The sequence below is a fragment of the Cygnus atratus genome, chromosome 6 (genome assembly GCF_013377495.2).
Source record: "Cygnus atratus isolate AKBS03 ecotype Queensland, Australia chromosome 6, CAtr_DNAZoo_HiC_assembly, whole genome shotgun sequence".
Taxonomy (NCBI): Eukaryota; Metazoa; Chordata; class Aves; order Anseriformes; family Anatidae; genus Cygnus; species Cygnus atratus.
This window is the reverse complement of record NC_066367.1, coordinates 18,863,367-18,881,542: the sequence shown is the minus strand read 5'-3', so window position 1 is coordinate 18,881,542 and position 18,176 is coordinate 18,863,367. Positions and strand designations below refer to the sequence as shown.

Sequence of the window (18,176 nt, the reverse complement as noted above, 5' to 3'; positions counted from 1 at the left end):
ATATTGTCCAGATGTACCAAGAAATAACAATCTTATGACTGAAGTCTTTCCTACTATAACTACAACAAGCAAGTAGAAAAAGGAAATCCACATTCCAGAAATCCAAGCAAACAAGTAATCTATCAGAAACAATCACAGAGCCTCACACTACTCTTATAAACTATGACTGAAAAAAATACTTTGTAGGAGATTAATTTCCTCTTCAATGCCTGGTGAATAGGAGGCATTACCTCCTTCTGGACTGAAGAAAGATATGCCAGCCACCTGTTCAAAAATATTATCTAATTTAAAAACTTTTGATATGTGTTTGTATTCAAGTGTCACTCTTAGAATCGTTCTAAGAATTTCATTATCTGCTGGTGGATTATCAGCATTGCAACGCTACCGCTACGGGATTCACCTTGACAGTATATTGATTCAATCAGACACATTTAAGATGTATATCAGTACCCTCTGGGAAGATAAACAAAGTGTCCATTCCTTTTATTGGTAGGTCAAATTTCTAATCTAACAGGAGCTGAAACCAGCCTGGCTGATTTCCTAGACTTCACAGCTGGAGCTACTTTAGAATTATGTTCCTAGGTTTTATGACTGCAAAGCTGCTGGCTTATTTTGCACTTATTTTTGGAACAGAAGTATGAGAAGCTATTCACAGTGGCTTATAATTTAGGAAATACCATTAACAATTAACTACAAAACTAAGGGACCCTTATATTAAACGTACTCTAGAAACAAACTGTTTGAAGATCAATCCTATAACATTCTTAATATTATTTTCTAAATATACAGGCCACATTCTTACAGTAAAAGCCAATGGGGATGTACCCCTGTAAGGGATGAAATATTTGTTTCTTCATCTTTAGTCAGGCAACAATATAGTACTATTATTGGCCATAAACAATTTATTACCTTCAAAAGATTCTGTCCCAGCTTTTGGTATACCCTTACATCACGATCCTGAAGATTTTCCACTAAGGCATTAAACAAGGCAAGTGTCTCAGGGATTAATCCAAAGTACACTGAAATCATTGAAAAATCACCTTCCCCCTGAAATAAATGTGCTTCTGGTGAGGTTTGGGTCTGTTTAACAATGACCCCACATACTCACTCGATATATCTTTGCCTCCAAGCCAGCAGCAGGCGAGTGGTTTGCCATCACTTATGCAATCGGGAACGATGAGCTGGCGAGGTAGCAGTGCTCCACTGGCGCTCAGGAGGCCAAGTCTCAAATGTAACAGCATGGGAAGTAAAACTGGGCGATTGTCAAGTACGCTGAATCATAGGAAATGAAAGAGAACTTTGCTTTCATTATAGACTTGCTCCACACTGAAGTTTAAGCCTCTAATCATACACTTACAGCATGGCTGAGCCTGAAAAGTAATACTTTAATATGATCATAACAACTGCAGTTTAAGTTACAGAAAAGCTGATTAGAGCAACTTGTTTTAAACATGAAAATAAAACCATAGAGCTGCTCACATGGATGTCTTATGGGGCGAGTGGATGAGCACAGCAAAACATCGCAAGACGTAACAGGAAGGACAGTAAAATCAACAGAACATTTGCCTTGAGGCACAACTTAGCCCTGATGTATTTATTATGCCTATAGCTGTAGCTATGTATTCACATACCAAACAGCAGACAGATGGAGATCATAGCGCTGTGGCAAAGCATGCTGGCAAAGTAAATTATGCTGTGTTTGTAATCACATCTTTCCAAAGATGTGATTCCTAGTGAGATTTTGGAAGTGTCTATCTCAACACTTAGACCCACCAGCAAAAAGCGAGTCCTTGTGTGCTTGCAGCTCATCTGTCCCATTTCCAGATCACAAAACAAGCTGGTGTGCATTTGGTTGGCCTGTTTTAACAGTATGGACGTACACTGGATGATTCTGGCCGTGAACCTTTCCAATGAGTCTCTCCCCAGTTCATGGGCTGACATTCCAAACCACTGAGCTTTTTTAAGCAGCTGCCAATTTCCTAATATCAGAAATAGTCAGAAAAATCTTTCTTGCTCCCAAGCACCTAAATTTCTTCCCAAAATTACTTCTGAGATGTAGACTAGCAACTTTTAGCTTTGCAGTTATAAAAGACCAATAACATGTCTACTTGTGCTTTAAGTCTTTGAGAAATGGGAGATTTTGTTCTTACTGCTAATTTTCAGCATTTATTTTCTGGCCTGACAGGCTTCTCAGTACAGCCTAAAGTAAGAATTTTAAACAAATAAAACTTATGCAGGGCAATTTCTGGATCATTTTACTTTCATTGGTTTGATCTTTTTTCTATGTTGTGAGAGCTTTGAACACAAGGGTCTAACAACCCAGGTTTTCAGGAAAGATACAAGAATCAGTTCCATAAACATAGCAAACCCCTTAAAAACTATTCCAAAAATAGAATCTTTGAAGCATGTGTGAAATATACAAAAAGCATGTGATGTGGAAAAGAAGTTGCATATATGGCAATACGCCACGCTCTACTAACAAATGAAGTTGCTTTTACTTAACATTCAGTTCACATTAGACTTTACAGATGTTCCAAATGTGAGCACATTAACTCTGCTAGAATTAGACTCTTCAGATTTGGCCTCACCATGTAATAGGGCTCCTCTGTGAGCCACAAAGACTTTACATTCTGCAAACTGTTCACATTCTGAAACTAAAAAAAAAAATATAATATGAAGAATTCTTTAAGTCACTGCCTCTTCAAAATAAGATACTGTGACTCAAAACCCTTTCAAATCAGTGCAAAAATACTTAGTCACCCATTTGAGGTGATGATGTTCATAAGAAAAAACTATAATCAACCACAGCTGTGGCCTTTGTTATGTTTTCTGCACCTTCTTGAGCTTCATGCAATCAGCTAGGTATCAGGACAAAAATAATCAGAACACTCTTTTCTTCTTATTTCAAAATTAATTGGAGACACAAAATAAGAAACTTTCAATTCAGAACCAGATGAATTTTTTGATGGTTGACTGTTAAGAAAAACTTTAATCACTGAAAAATTACCAGCTTCCCATGGCAGTTATTTCTATTCCTGATATCATTTTGGAAAAACAGTTTTGGAAAATATCCCTGCAAAAGAAAGCGCTTAGACACAGACTTGATTTAAAGCCAACAGGTATATCTGGCTTGTTTTTTCTGGGCTTACAGAGTCCCCAGTCTAAGGAGCAGATTCAATGTTTGTGTAGATACTAAGCCTGAAAACCTATTCCAACCCTCTGTTTTACCCAGCAGGTACAGCCATCAAAGTGGTCTCATCACATCTCAATGAAAATAGTCGTTCTACGGAACACGCTTTGATGTACTGTGTAAATTTACTATGCAACCCATAGCTTCATTTTTATCTTCACCAAAAACTGTATTTTATCCAATTTTGGAGGTTTCCTTCTGTTATGCAGCCATTTCATTAGCCTGTCTAGACCACAATGTGAGGTCATCATCATACCATCTGTTAAACTTGTTTGGGTTAGTGTGTCTACAATTCAGGTCAGCTCAAATGTTATTAGAACGTCCTTAAAAATGAATGTAAATCAGACTCATACTTTCCAAGCACACTATGGGTAATAGATCTCCTATTACAGGTAATATTTTACCATAGGTTTATGATAGAGGTATTCAGAAGCCATTTCAAGCTAATCTTGTAATATCTTCATCTGTTCTATCATAGTTTCCATGCTTTTCTTCCCTGAATGTCAAATCAACATATCATGGATGAAATGAAAAATGATCTTCCTGTCCCTGTATTACTTCTGAAATACACAAGCTTAATGCTTCTAACATAAGACAGATTACTTTGCATAAACAACCTAATATGTAGTCACCTCTCTTTGATCTGATTAGTGTCAAGATAGTCTCATTCCAGGTTTATTAGATGTAAGATTACCTGAACAGAAATATAAGAACTGTGGCATTCTATATTTGAACTTCTGAACTAAGTTGCACCAAAAGATGCAACAAAAATTTGGAGTGCTTTGCAATAAAGGGATCGACAGGTGTTCATGACTTCATCCAGGTTCTCTACTCTGTAGGTACATTTTAAGTATTTCTGCACCTGCCAACGGCAGATAATTCAGCAACAGATGCGGAAAATTCCTCTGCACTTGTTACTTACTTCTGCTCTGTCCTGGAATGATAGGTCACAAAAGGAGTTCAGTTCCAGTTCTGGTTTTGGCTTTTTTTCCCCTTTTTTTTTTAAAGATGTCATCTAATATCATAAGAGTAAGAGAGAAGATGAGTTTTGAATATTGAAATTAAATGTGCCCATTAGCCTCTTGGAAATAATTCAGTGGCTGGCCTGAGACACTAAAGTATTTTCAAGGCTAAGGAAGAGTCAAATAGTAACAATTCCAATATTTATCCAGAGGAATTTCCTGGACCTAGAGCTGAGAAGACTTTATTATGTATGAAGACGTATTTAGCACTGCTCTTTACAGAGAATGAAAAATCCACTACTATTTTTTGCTTTTCTCTATAGCATTTGTAACTACCACCAATGACTTAAGAATCTGTTTTATAATCTATGAAGTCTTGCACTTTCTGAGAATGATGCAAAAGTAGTCTTTGCAGTGATGCATCTATTGCTATGTGTCTGCTTTCCTCTTACACTATTCCGCAGGCCTCTGCCTCTGTTGGATATCATCAGAAACAGGATATGGGTCATCTACTACTGGCTATTGTTGGAGCCAGGATCCTGGGATGATCTCATAGAGCTATTCTGGTGTTCCTTCACTCCTTGGGTTTTTGAAAGTCTGTGCTTCAAATACAAAATACACGCTGGGTTAGGAAAACCACCTGGGATTAGAATGAATGAGTTGAGGTAAAATTCAGCCCTATGTTTGATCAAATACTCAACAAAGAAAGTTTTTGTGAGCTACAACCAGAAGTGCATGTAGGTGCAAACACGGAGCCAGACCCAATGCAAAGCAGTCAGAGTTTATGGCTGGATAGCCTTAGCCTGTGAATCCTTGCAAATATGCTCCTGTTGGAAATAATCTGCAGCCTGTTCAGACAGAGATTAAGATGAGATAAAGGAGTGGATTCACATAAAAATCATCATGTTTGACTGAGGAGGAATGCCTGTAATCTGAAGACAAACATCATAAACAACAGCTAGATTTTGACATTCTTGTTGACATTGAATAGTACCTTGCATATACCAGCCCATGACCTCAGTCAGACGACAGGAGAGGGAAGGCACTACTTAGTGCATGGTGCAAAGACATCAGTTTGGCCCTCTGTCTGTGACTCTAGTGTTTTAGGACATACAGATTAATCGAAGGCAGAACTTGCAAGCTTGTTTAGTTTGATGTTAACAGAAGCAAGAGATAGAAGACTTAGGTTGGAGTTACCTTCCAATGAACAGCATTTGCCTTGCCAGTAACATATGTGCTTTGCAGGTGAAGAAACAGACCAAGTGAGGGCTTCTTTATCACAGTTGCCAACAGGCTGATTAACACCTTATTCTATGAAGAAATAAAACAACATTTGAAGTAAAACATTATATCTAAACTGCTCTGTCAATGTACAATACTCTAAGAACAACAGAGTGATATCTGTGAATGTTACTCTCACTAAAATAACATTAGTAAATGCTGGACAATTTTGTAAAAGAAAAAGAGTAGTAGGTTGTGTATTTTTTTTACATCTTACTACTTATTAAAAATAGAAGTATTTTTTATAAATACTAGATGGAGAAATAATACTAAAATAGTATTAGTTAAATTTCTTGTGAAGTTATTTTTTTGAAATGAACATTTTACAATCATTGCTGTTAGCTGTATGATCTGCTTGTTTTCAAGGAAACCTAGGCTGCATCCATCAGTATACCATATTCTCATTAAAACAAAACAAAACAAATATATTTAAGTTTTTATCTGAATGGTGAACAAGCAGCCTCCAAGTCCACCTGCAGAAAGGAAAATCCATTTTGGGAAGAAAACTGAAGCATTCCTAGACATTTGCACTGGTACAAATTAGGTCCTCAGTTATATCTTTTTAAATTGTATTGTCTTAGATATTTTAATTATGTTGACATTTTGGGAACTCTGTCTTGTTAGGAAAACTTATGTTAATGAAAAAAAAAATATTCTCAAATTGTCTTAAATGTACTTAGTACAATTCACATCCATTTTTTAGAGGAGAAACTTAATTATCAACATCTTCAATACTTGTTCCACACTTTCACACTTGTTCCAAAACACAATATTCTGTTGGGATTTGGAGTGGGAGATGGGAATTAGCACAAAGACATGGTCTTCAGTTATAATATAGCACTGGAGCTACCCAGGAACCCTTCATCTTGGCAGGGATGCCAGTAGTATATATCATCTGTGTGTATCTGAAGTACCTGTGTCATGGCAGCACAAAAATACTTTGCTTCAGTGCCCCAGGGAATGGAGAACAACTGTGCTTGGAGTTCTGAGGGAGTGTGGATGTCTCTTGTCTTTGCATCCAGTCTCCTTAATAAGAAAACTCATGTTGCTCATTGCTGAACTCTCTGTACAAGGGAGTAAACAGACATATTATTTGGCTAGCTCAGCTTCTTTGTTACTTTCCCTGCCCTCTGTCTTGTCAAACTTAGAAATGATTTCTATGACTTTTAGAATGGCTGGTGCAAAAGAGAAAGTTGCCATTTCAGCAAGAATGTTGCAGGACCAGATTATTTTCACATTTTATCAGGGGAGGGAATATGCAACAACCTCTCAACCATGTCCCTGAAATGTCTTCTTCTTTAAGCAAGTTTTGCATTTAAATTGCCTAGAGAGATGTATATTAGCAGATATATCCTAATTTAAAGAGCAGAAAATTCCCAGATTGTGCACAGAAACATTAGTAAGTAATCTGTTCATTCCTTTGCTAACAAATCCTATTAGTTCACTTCAAAATGCCTTCATCTTCTTAAACTACAGTAATGCCACTCTGTTCTGAGAGCCAGTATGAACTGATACCATTTTTGGGAGGCTGTGATTTTCAGCTGGCAGGAAATGAATGAAATCAAGGGAAAAAAAAAAGTTGATTTTGTGCCAGTGCTTGGGATATCAGTTCTGCCAATTGACTGTCATCTACTACTAGCAGATGTGCTATAAAAAGAGATGAAATTCATTGTTAGCAGATTGCTTGATGGCCAAGGCCAATTACAGAAGGGAGACTTGAGCTTTTTAATAAAAAAATTTGCATATGGAAATTACACATATTTCCATATAGTGATAAGTATTTTCAAGCTGCTTAAAAGAAAGCTTGACTAAACTCATTTTATGTTAGTATGCATTAGCATAACTCCTTACTTCACACACAGTACAGAATTTATCAGTATTACATTTAAGTCTGATAGTCTATTCCTCACTGGTCATACGCCCTACTCATCATAAATGTTTTCCAAGAAAGAATATATTTTTCTACCTCATATTAAAAGTGTGTAATGATTGCCCAAAGAGAACTAACTTACTTATATTTTTACACAACTAAAAGTGTTGGCATTCCCTGTTTGAAAAGTACCTAACATCTTGTTTGGAAAAGTCACAGGCCTACAAAATGTGTAAATTAACTTTTAATTGTAAATTAGCTTTATCATTGTCAATATTTAAAAACTTTAAATGCAGGTTTATTAAGGGCAGCAGCTATAAGAGCATTTTTTCTTAAATTGGACTTTTAAAACATCCACTTAGATGCATTATCTATAAACAGAATTTGCTTGCTATAAATCAAATATGTATTATAAATATTCCTGTATGAATTCAATTTGCTTCATATTTACAAATATATGTAGATAAATTTTGTATTCCTTCCTTCCCAAATTATGTTACTTGAAATAACATATGACTGCTATGGAAAACATGACAGAAGCATTTGCATCATTTGTACAATTTAACATAGGTTAAACCTTGAATATTTTTACCCCAAAAGTGTCACTGACATCCACAGGAGGTTTGCCTGGGAAAGAACAAAAACAACAACAGCAAACAAACAAAAACAAAACAAAACAAAACTACCTCTTTACATTTTGGATTTGTGTGATACTAGAATATATTTATGCATTACAAACAACCTAAACATGTAATCTCACCCTCATCTTGGTACTTAACCTATCTTTAAAGTCCTGCCCTGTTCTTTTCTGAAATCCTGAAAAAGCATTTCCTTTCTGTAATATATACAACCAAGCTGATGCATACTGCAGAAAAATCAGGACAAAAAATATAGGGTATGTTTTGGCTGTTTTGTTGCATTCCTGTTAGGCAAAGTATTCATATGCCTGATCTAACCAGGCAGGTGAGCCAAAGCCAGTGCAGCTGCAGTACACTCTTTTTTCTTAACGGGTCTAAAATACTGCAAACTCACTGATAAAACCCATTGATCATGTCTGATCTTCTCACTTGCCAGTTAATGCCAAATCCTCTTCTCCACCTTCAACAAATGTAGGTTTGCCCCACTCAGTACATTCAGAAAGCTGCTGCAAGGGTCATTTTCCCAACCTGTTTCTTTGACCAAGGCCCTCATGTTCTCCAGGCCAGTGTTCTCCATGATTTCAGACATAAACTATCTGTTCTCATGTCCAGAGTGTTACTCTCCTAAAATTACAGTCTTTCACTGAAGACTACAATTGACTGGATTGTGGTCTCCATCACATAATGATTAATTTTCAAGGAAGCACATTTATGCACTCTATTTTACTTCTCCATATACTTTATAAGATCTCCTTGCAGGCATCCAAAAAAAAAAAAAAGAATCACCTTGTTTTCTGAAATGGCTTCTTTGAACTTCCTTGTAATGGTAGTGCCTGCAGAAACTGGATAGCAGCTTGGCTATTAAGGCTGGCTCGTTTTGCCTTCTCTCTTTGTTCATTAACTGTTTATGTCTTTGACTACTGGCTCACATTTTATAGCCAGTATATGCCTACGTTGTCTCTCCTGCATAGCTAGGAGCTCACTTGAAGGGCTGCAGGAAGATGTGCTCACTCAGGGTTGTTGCTGCAGCAGTGTTTGGTGCCTCTCAGCAGGACTTACTAACTCAACACAGCAAGGCATCAACCTCAGCGATGCAGCGCTCAGCTTGGAGATGGCTTGGATCTCAAAGGTGCAGTGTGGAGGAGCTTGTCCGCTTCAGCCAGTAAAGTTCTATGAAGATCATAAACCCCAAGGCAGAGATTATCATTTTATTCTGTTTACTTGTTACGCTGGGTCTTCTGAGGTGCTGTAACAGTACGCATAATTTATAAAACAGGAGTGGAATAATAATAGAAGCTAGTGCAGTTTCTTTTTTCCTCTTCTGTTTGTTTTGTGGGGAACTGATGTTCACATAAAGATGCAAAGTTCATGAACTGTTTTCAAGTAATAACTCTACTCAGCATTTGCTCAATGTTTTGAATACTTGCTCAATAAATAAAAACTTCACTGCAAAGTGATGAAAGAATAAAATAATAAAAAATGAAAAGGAAAATATTTGTTAGATAGTCTCTGCCTTTAGGCAGGTTCTTGTGATGTATTTTCAACCAGAACTAATTTCTAACAAAGGTTTCTATTTGTTAATAACTCTAAAGACTGGCTGGTGAGTGGTAAAGAAGGCAAGGACTAAATATAAACAAAAAAGGCTTTTATTTTCACAGCGAAAATTTTGGATGGTTTTCAGCTTTTACTTAAAACCTTTTTTGTCTGTAAGATTTTTTTTTAATAATGAAAACTCAGTTTTCCAAAGATGACAGATACATTTAAAAAAAATAGAGAAAAAAGACTAACAAGAGTAATCTGTCACCGAAGAACAGTTCTGATAGCAAATATTTGACCAGCTTGAACAAGGTCCCTGCTTTTCAGGACTATCTACGAGGAAATTATTTCCATTTTCAACACATACTGCTTCTTCTCTCTACTTTGCCCGCTGGCATATATTAGAATCACAGCATTCCACTTGTGTCTGGGAGCTCGACTGTACCTTTCTCCCCAAGGTGCCCAGCCCCTGGTGTGTTTTGAGTAGCTGGAACATCGCAGCATTGCACTAAAATGGCAGTAGTTTAGTTTTTCATTTCCAAGAAAGAAGAATTGTGATTTTGCTCCCTAAACTAAGTATTGTAGCTGTAAAATAATATGTTCCACAAGAGACTCCAGAAAGAGATATTCCACTAAAGAGAACTCTGTGAGATTTCCTCCAGGATAACATCATTCTTTGAAGGTCTGGGAGCCCTATGTTTATCTCTTGAAGAGTAGCACTCATCTCTGTCCCCTGCTATCCCTGCAAAGTACCCCCCTCCTAAGGAAAAATATAATTTTACATCTGCTCGCTGATTTAGCCAGACACATCACGGGTTCAAATTGAATTGCAGGCTGAATGTAACAGTCTGTTCCAGCTGTTTCACTGAAAAGTACTGGGAAAATTAGCAGCATTGTGAAGCCTCAATGCAGTAGGTAGACATCTATGTGTTCTCCTCACAAATTTGATACAAAGTGGAAGCAAATGAAAGACAAGGAAAATGCGTGGACACAGTATATTAAAGCAAATAGATTAGTCACAGAGTGATTGCAGTTGATAGCTTATTTTCCTACATCATTCATGTTGATTTTTAGGGTGTAAATGAGAGCAATATTTAGCCCAATTTGGGAAGGCTGGGCTTAGCTTGTTTTCAAGCTTCTGAACAGTGTGTGAATTGCTGCAGCTACCTTTTAAATTTGAAAAGAAAAAGTGACTGATTCCTGGAAACAGGGAGGGGTGCAAGGTGGAGGAAAACGACTCCATGTACTCCATTACTCAGGTTGCCACTAGTAGCTTCTGTAAAAAGGCCAGGTTAAAGAACAAGGTGAAAAACTCACAACTAGCTAATTGTATTCTAATTCTAATTTTGTTCCTAACTTGCAAAGGAAAATGATCCCCATTTAGAAATCCGTTTAAAACATCTATTCACTTATTAAATGACAAACAAGCTTTTAAAGTAAGAGGTAAGTGGACTTAATTGATCAGAAGGTTTGGTGGATGCCTTTGGAAGAAAATGCACCAAAATGCCTGGAAGCTAAGTTTGTTGATCAAAATGCTGAAAATTTCTCACAGTGACTTATACCCTTTGTGACTTCTTTCTCTCCTTTTTTTTTTTTTTTTTAATTACACTGGTAAGTCAGCATAATATACAGTAAAGGGGAGGAGATTCCCCCTCAAACCAGAGCAACTTGTTATAGCATACTCCTTATGGGGCAGTGGATTTTAGAATCAATTATTTGTGTTAATAATTAAAAGGAATTTAAGATGGCTCCAGTTTAACACAGATCTAACCAGGCCTTTATGGCTTACAATGTGAGTATTCAGCACACATTGAACACAAGTATGCACGCGCAATTATAGAAGAACTAACTTTGCTCTGAATACAAGTTTCCAAATACAAAACACATTAGCAAAATTATATCATTCTATAACCAATTTCTGACTATGACACAAAGTTTCATAATGAAAAGGAAATGAGGAGGGAAAGCACAAAAGAATGAGTCAGAATCTGATCTTGTGCTGGCAAATATCCAGAGTTATAATTGATTTTAGTATAACTGAGATTAGAAACTCTCCCACGTAGTGCAATAAATTGGCCTAGGAGATGAGAAATGTAATTCCAACTCATTTCATGATGGCCATACGATAACACTGTTGAGCTGTGTAAAAAGCCAGTTAAGCTTTACGCAACGCACAGCCATACAAAAATAAATCTTCAGAACAGCTGATATTTGATGAGAGAGACTGAATTCAATTAAATATCTTTACATCTGAGTAGGAGGCAACCAGCACAACCTCTTTTCCAAACAGCTCCAGGATGCTGAATAACACTGATGGGATGCACGGATACTGAGCACGAAAGAAAAGATTTCTGCATTCTTTTTATGGAATGTGAAGTGTAACCAAGCTAGTCATTTCATTTTGTATTATCTTAAGTCAATGGGTTAATTTCTTTTGAGACACCCACTGGCACTGGAAAATACACTGTGGATGTCTGAGCTGGGTGGTAGGAGGAGTGAGGCTTATTAACATTTAAATAGATTTATCTGAGCAATAAAATGGATATGCTAAGTAAATGGCTGTGCCAAGGAAACCAATTCTACCAAGTGGACTAAGAATACAAAGGACCACCTGATGAAGATGATGAGAGTCAGCTTTCAGAAACAATTAGAGATTATAGAAGGAAGTGTCACCCACCATTTTGGGTAAAAGATGCGACACCAGTAATTTATATGATAGAAGAAAAGCAGTAACTGTAGCTGTCAAAAATATTTTAATGAGGAGAAAAAGGCAAATGAAGGATGGGGGAATTCCGGCAAACTAAAAAAAATGCTCAATAGTAGCAGCAAAATGGGAATATGGAAATTTAGAATATACTTTTGATTATTTCACTGAGGTCTGCAGACCTGCTGTACCAGCTAAGGTGCCTGGAATCTGCACAGATCTTGCTGCTACCATGTCGCTGAGGAGACAAAGTGACATAAGAGCATGTTAAGAGACTGAGATCTGGAAAACATATGCTTGCTGATATCCTGAGGAAGGGAGAGCATGTACATCCTGTGGCTCTGGGTCAGATCCCCTTTATGGTTCCCCTTCTGCACAACAGTAGCAGGTGGAGCTTCAGGAAGGGTGACAAGACACTGGAGTCCTTTGAGACCCAGGTGCAACAGCCCAGGCTGCTCTGTCAGTAGGGTGCTTCACTGGGGCTGGGGACAGGCACACCAGTAAATCTGGAATTGATTGCCTTCCCATCACAAAAAAAGCCATCTAGTGGTCTAGCATGATGCAGGCTAAAGCAAAACCATACTAAAGTAAAAGTCTTTGTTTCCCAAGATATATTTTTCTCCTTTAAGCCAGGTACTGCAGAAACTTGCAAACAGATAGCAACAGAGTAAAGAAAGATCTGGGGAGTTTCAGGGCCAGACTTAAACTAGATCTAAAGGGAAGGAAGCACATCCAATGAAGAGAGATGAAACAGCTATTCCAGCAGATGTTGAAAACTGCCAAGCTGAAATCTGCCACAACAGGCATTGGAAGTCTTCAAATGAAAAGACCTGGGAAGCACTGCAATTATTGCGCCTTGGTTCATCTCACATGCTGCACATTTCAGGAAGCTAAATGCCTATCACGTGTTTCTTGAATAGCCTTGTCATGGAGTTCCAGAACTGCATCTAACAAGAAAGCTAGAAATAGGCTCGTATGCTTAGTAAATCATCAATTCTGCTTGATTAAAAACAACAACAAAACCCCACCCCCCCCAGCATTCATAACAGGTTTTAGTTCACAAAAAAACTGCGTAAGTTCTTCACAATTCAAAAATAAAGTCCTTGAAAGGAAGCCTCATTTTGGCTTTTTAAAGGTCAATATTTTAAGAGATACGTTTTTCAGTATCTCTAGTACACTAGCGGCATTTAATAGTATTAATGTTTTTCTTTTGTGACTTTTAGAATTACTTTAAAATAACGTACCTACAGCAATATTAAAAGTTCAATGGTTAAAGACTCGACCATTGATGTCAGTAGTGTAAAAATACTTAGCAAAAGCCAATTCTACAAATTATTACTTAAGAGATGGAATATAACACTTCATTAGAACATCTTATAAAGAGACCTTCCTGAAAACTCTTTCTTTATTAAAAATTGCCCATAAAATTGTTCAGAAAATAGGAGTGATTTTCTTTTCCTTTTTAACTTATATAACTTAAATACTCTAAGTTAAAAGTTATATATTTAGACACTTAGACTAGGAATGCTATTTTTCATTCTTCTAAAATTGTCTTTATTCTTTGGAAGACATTGTTTTGTTAACAGGAGACTATTTGAATTCTTATGAAAGGAAAGAGGAGAAGGATTAACACATTTTGACCATTTCTACCACGCAAAGTCCTGATACAATAACACGACACAACGACACCTTGAACAATGAATACATTAAGCTATCATCTACTCTAGTGATGAATAACAGAAGACTTCAAAAATATTTCTCACCAAGCAGTCATCAAGAGGAAACAGTTTAAGAGAGTGTAATAAGATAGCTGGAATGTCATATGAGATCTATCTGTTTCCCTAGGAATCACATCCAAATGGAGGACTAGCTTTGAGTACATTGTCAATACAGGTTGTAGTCATGCTTCAGACTGCCAGCACTTTAGACAATCACCTGCTAAATAAACAAATCTCAGAATTAAATTATTGTATTGTATCAAATACTTACAGATCCTTTGGAAAAGTTGAGGGACCTAGATATTTCAGTATCAGTCTCCTACCATTATTAAAGCTTTCTGATACTCGTCAGTATCTTTCTGGATTTGGTTATCTTAATGTTGGTTTTCCTCATTTTTCTCTTTTCTGAATCATGAATATATGAAAAAGTATTGGTTTTGTCACATATCTGGATCATAAACATACATTTGCTCTGCTTATTATATTATTAAAAGATTTATAAACAGAAAAAAATCCCAGTTCCTGACAGATATTTGGTCAATAAATTACTGTTCTTATGCGGTAACATGTGAGCTAATTTCTAGATAACCTTTACTTTTATGGGCAGATGGAAAAAGAACAGACGGGATCTGTGGCAGGAAGAATGCTAACCATTCAGCCATTTTGTTACAGCTATAGATGTCAAACACTGATGTGCTTCTAGGTTATTTCCAGCTTAAAGAGAGCAGTGACTGATTTAAAATACTGCTATACTTACAACTAGGAGTGGTTCGACTATGAACTGCGTCAAAGAAAAATGCCATTCTTCAGCTTTCCATTTGCAGAAAGATCTAATTATACTCGCAAGGTTCAGATGTTTTCAGAAGCCAAAAACATTTCCAGCTATGTTCCTGGATTCTTGGCTGTGCTGCAGCTGTTTTTACAGCTCCACTGTTGTACACCCAGAAGCCAATAGAACTGAACACGGAGAGACCAGTACTGGTGTAAGGCTGACTTTCTAAACGCGCCATCCCTGCTTTTGATTTATAGTCCTCCAATGACTCCAAGAAATGGAGCATATCTGTCCTACTATAGGGATATTAGAGGATCCTTCAACATCTTGCATATCTGCTTTGAGAAGCAGATTTGTGGAAACCACTAAGAAAGCTCTCAGGGCCCCTCCTGGGTCAGCACTGTCATTCATGAGGACAGCCAGACCCAACCACCAAATTTGAGATCCCTCAAGCACTTGGCTGAAATACTGGCTACTGATCTCAGCACTGTTCCAAACCAGTGGGGCAGAAGCATGTTTGGTTGTGTCTGCTGCACATAGGTGCTGCCGAGTAAGAATCATATCAATAAAGTCATAGTATAATGCTTACGCAAAGAAAACGGTGTTGTCTGTAGTTATCAGGCCCAGCTATACAGAATCACTTTAGAACGGCCAAGAACAACTTTTTTTCCTCAAATTGTATTACTCATTGTTTATTTTGTGAAACGGTTGATAATGAAAATAAAACCTGACTATTAAATACAATGATAACTGTCTTTTTCTCTTTGCAGTATGACATAAAATATGGCTAGGAGATGTGGTTATTCTTGAATCAATCAAGCAATTTTACTCCATCTGGAAAAATTAGAAAATAGTTGGAATAAGTTCATGTGGTATACATGATACCAGTGGTTGGATGGCTTGCCTCATGTCACAACCAAGCACTGTACTATGACATGTTAGTTTTAAATACCAAAAGAATTTTGAAAGAAATCTACGTTAATTCCTGAGAATAAGCTAAACCTTCTTTATTCTAGTGGTTTGCAGTTCTAGAAACAAAACCACTGTTTTCTGTTGTAACTGGTTAAACAGACTAGGGATTGATGTGGTTTTGTGGTTTCCTTAGTTGTACCAGGAACTAACCAAAATACCCACTTGGTCTTCTCGCTGTGCCATTCTATTCATTACTTTTCTTGTGTCATTACTGCACATTACAATATGAAAAGGGGACCTCTTGGAGACTTTTTTGTTGTTGTTTGTTTCTTTCATTATATTTAACTTCTCTTATACAGTGGACTTCAAGCTTGCACTGTATGGATAGTTCAAACGTCATCATTGAGTCATAATCCAACATGCGTCATAGAATTATAAAAAGTTAAAGATTAATCTCAGTGCACAGTTTGACAAGATAAAAAACACTAGTTCTTGAACATTCGTCTCTTACCTATACGCTATCTTGGTTTGAATTTATCTGTGACTATGCCTCTTTATGGTATCCTCCTCATGCAAATAGGACATCTAAAGCGGAAGAAAGGGAACTAAATTAAATTTTGTTCCTGAAACTCAGTCTGGTAGAACATATATTTCCAGTTGGGTGAATCAAAATGAAAAAGTAAATAGTAAGTAAATTGGAAATTATCTAAAATACTCTTGGTTGATAGTCAAAGCATTCCTGTTTCATTTTTCCCCAGGCATTTGCTGCTCACAACAGACAATCACAAGATAATAGGCTAACACAAACTTTTGATCTGGACCAATATGGCTTTTGGAGAGGTGAAAAAGAACTTTAATGTTAAGCTGCAAGAAACAAGAGACTCATGGAGGGGAGTCTGAAGTAAATGCAAATTGAACACATCTCCTGACTTTGGAAACAAAATCTGAGATGCTGCAGAAAGAAATAAAATCTGTGATTCACTCCAATACTAAAAGAACTTAAGAAAGGAATTATAGATAGAAGTTAAAAAAGGAAGCCAAGACACACTACCTGTGATGAGCTAACAGACCTAAGCAAACATCACGTGGGTAACATTTCTGGTTAGGCTAAGGTTCTGTAGAATGGACCTCGTCCTTAAAAATAATGAGTGTGAGTTAGCTATGTATATAACTGGTCAGAAATGCTGAATATATTCTGCAAAACCTACGATGCCACACTCTTGCAAGTTATATATACTGCCATATCAGACTGTTTTCAAGAGTAAAATTTCCAGTAACAGAGGAAAGAGAACACAAAGGAAACTATGTAAGATTCCCAATTTTTCTTGGCCCAAAGCTAATATAACTCTATTTATATTAGACAGAAAACAATACCTTGTATCAGTGGAGTACAACTTATGCACGTGAATAGCTGTACTAGCGGCTGAGTATTAATATTACATTGGGAATCAATACATTGTCACTGCAGGGCAAACATGATTTAGTATGTTCTGACAACTCATCAGTGGCCTGATCAAAGTGCAATTCTTGCACTTTGATTTCAAGCCCACCAATTCAGAGTCAATTATGAAGAGTTAATGGAAGAGGACATACAAATGACAACTAATTGATACAGGCACTATAAGATTAAACAAAACAATTTGTTTTTATTATATATATTCATAATATTGAAGAAAATAGTCAAAAATGCTTCACAAAGCTTTATTAGTATCACCTGTTCAGAAATTTTGTGGGATGAAAAACAAAAACCTTAATGGCAAAATTAGGGATGCTGTGTGAACCAAAGAAAATTATCTCTGACAACTGTAGGTGAATCAAGTAAAGAAAACGCTGCAAGTATGCCAAAAGGTTGATTTCATAGCAAGTGGGAAAGAAAAATTCCCAACAGAAAGAAGTCAGCAGTCTCTAAGGTACAAGATCATACCAACATAGTTTGTCATACCCATTTTTAGAGCCTTTTCTATAACAGGAACAAAATCAGTGGGCCTTACTTCTCTTAAAGGGGACTTTTCAGTGGCAGATGCAGAATGTGCTATGCAGTCACAAAAACCATCAGGTGCAACAGGCTCCACCTCATCAATCCACCTCAGTGACAAAAGAAAATACCTTTCCCAAAAGAGTTCCTTCTGCACAGAGTAGAGATGAAAGCTCTAGAGAGCAGAGCTGTTCAGTAAGAGAAAAGTCATTTCCAAGATACAATGAGGGGAAAATTTTCCATCTTGTCCTTACTAAATACATACAGCCATTTTGTTCAAATGCTTCTACCTTCTATATTTTGAAGCAAGGTTCAGAAAAGAGGGCAAGAACCTTCTGACATCTCAGACTGAGATAAATGAGCACTGCTATTCTTGTATAGGTCTGCCTACTTGCAGGTGCTCAGTCAGAGGCTGGTGGTGAAGCTGGCTGAAGATTCCTCAGTTTTCAGCAAAGGGCTGAGGCCCTTACAGTGCCAGGGCTGTACTTATTCTTCCAACTTATAATGCCCAGACAGTATAAAAGAGAAGTGGAAGGCAACCTGACATGAGCACAAGGGAATGAAAAAGAGAAGAGTAAGAAGCAGACTGTGCAAGGAGTGGGCAGGACTCAAAGGGAC

The 18,176-nt window shown here is 37.0% G+C and overlaps 1 protein-coding gene across 5 annotated transcripts in view; it reads right to left on the bottom strand.

The window, feature by feature from the left end:
- Positions 1-18,176, bottom strand: part of LOC118258840 (neurabin-1-like) — a 122,727-nt gene that overhangs the window by 50,735 nt on the left and 53,816 nt on the right. For 3 of the 5 annotated variants that reach the window (XM_035567935.2, XM_035567965.2, XM_035567944.2), the window contains exons 7-9: positions 6,348-6,497; positions 5,350-5,463; positions 1,109-1,272 (exon numbers count right to left, since the gene is read on the bottom strand). The gene's annotated coding sequence lies outside the window, so the exon portion shown is untranslated. Of the gene's footprint in view, positions 1-1,108; positions 1,273-5,349; positions 5,464-6,347; positions 6,498-8,924; positions 9,112-16,094; positions 16,169-18,176 lie in introns of all 5 variants that reach the window. The other 2 variants (XM_035567982.2, XM_050711385.1) reach the window with 2 other exon arrangements.